Source organism: Canis lupus, chromosome 14, assembly GCF_003254725.2.
Source record: "Canis lupus dingo isolate Sandy chromosome 14, ASM325472v2, whole genome shotgun sequence".
Lineage (NCBI taxonomy): Eukaryota > Metazoa > Chordata > Mammalia > Carnivora > Canidae > Canis > Canis lupus.
In genome coordinates this window covers 1,787,863-1,789,525 of record NC_064256.1, presented here as the reverse complement: position 1 = coordinate 1,789,525, position 1,663 = coordinate 1,787,863, and the positions used below count along the sequence as shown (strand labels likewise).

The window sequence follows — 1,663 nt, the reverse complement described above, 5'->3', positions numbered from 1 at the left end:
AGTTTGCCTTTTCCAGGAAATTTTATATAAAATTGCAACTATTGTAACTTCCTGCCTTATAATTATGACAAATATTACTCTGGTACACTATAAAATTTATGTTTAATTGATTAACTGTCTCTCCACACTAATTATAGTAGTCAATTTATATTTTTGATAAATCTTACATCACCAGTTCTTGTTACAGCACCATACACACAGGTAAAATATTAAAACATTTTTTGAAAAAGAATTTTTTTGAGTGAAAAGATAAATTAATGCATTATATACTTTGCTCTGTTACTGTGTGCTCATTTACAGATTCTTTTGATGTCATATGCTTCAATAGACTATATGCTCTAAAATTTTTTAAAAAGACTATGTGTTCTATGTATTGCACTTTAGGTGTTACAAAGGGAATTCAAAATATTTTTGATATGGAAACATTGGGGTAGCAGGATTGAGTTATATATCTTTAAAAGTTAAACACGTTTGAATACTACACTATTTTCCTAGCTCTATATTAAATTTCCATCTAGTTCCTAAAGATATTTCAATTATTTCTGAAACCAAAAGGAATCAAAACATTTATCAATTTATTTAATAAACATTTATTGAATGTTACATTGAACATTCTGTCTAGGCAGTATTCTAGCACAGCTTTTTATGTTGTTCAATCTTAATCAATAAAGATTCCAAAAGTCATATTTTCTGTACAAATATACATGCACCCTACATTCTTTCTATGGCCCTGATCACCTCTTTATTCCTCAGGCTATAGATAAGTGGGTTCAGAAGAGGTGTGATGATGGCATAAAACACCACCCCTGCCTTATCCTGTTCTGGAGAATGCATGGAGTGAGGCCTTGTATAGGTGGAGAGAGTAGTTCTATAAAATAGGCTTGCCACAATCAGGTGAGAGGAGCAAGTGGAGACAGCTTTTATCTGTCCTTTACCTGAGCTCATCTGGAACACAATAGTAAGTATTCAGGCATAGGAAGCCAGAATGGCCATGAATGGTAGCAGCAGAATGATAAGCACACTGAGGAGGCCTGTACACTCATACTGGGAAGTATCCTGACAGACCAATGGCAAAAGTTATGGAATTTCACAGAAAAAGTGGTTAATGATCCAAAACCTACAGAACCAAAGTTGAAATACTTACAGTGTATGCACTAAAACTTTGGTAGAACTACTGGCCCATGCACTTGCGATCATGAACCAACAGGTCTTCTTGCTCATGAGAACAAGATAATGTAAAGGATGACAGATAGATGCATATCTATCATAGGACATGAAACCAAGGAGGAGGGCTTCAGTCCCACCAAGGGCCAAGAATACAAAGGTTTGAATCTCAAAGCCTAATAATGTTTACTGTTTGATAAGAAGTTAGTGGTCATCTTGGGCACTGTTGTGGAGATGTACATGATATCGATAAAGGAGAGCTGGCTGAGTAGAAAGTACATTGGAGTGTGGAGTCTGGTGTCCACCTGAATGAGAAGGACCAGTATGATGTTCCCCATCAGAGCCATGGAAAAGAGGATTACAATGGCAACAAAGAGGAATGTATCTATTTGAGCACATTGGAAAAAAAATAGAGTATAAAATCAGTTTCTACACTTTTATTTCCTGTCTTCATGACTTAAATCAAAATGTCAAAGCCGATAATATCTGAAAATTCCAT

General features: G+C 35.1%; 1 pseudogene; it reads right to left on the bottom strand.

The window, feature by feature from the left end:
- Window positions 1-662: 662 nt before the first annotated feature.
- On the bottom strand, window positions 663-1,663 carry LOC112665344 (olfactory receptor 2AK2-like; annotated as a pseudogene).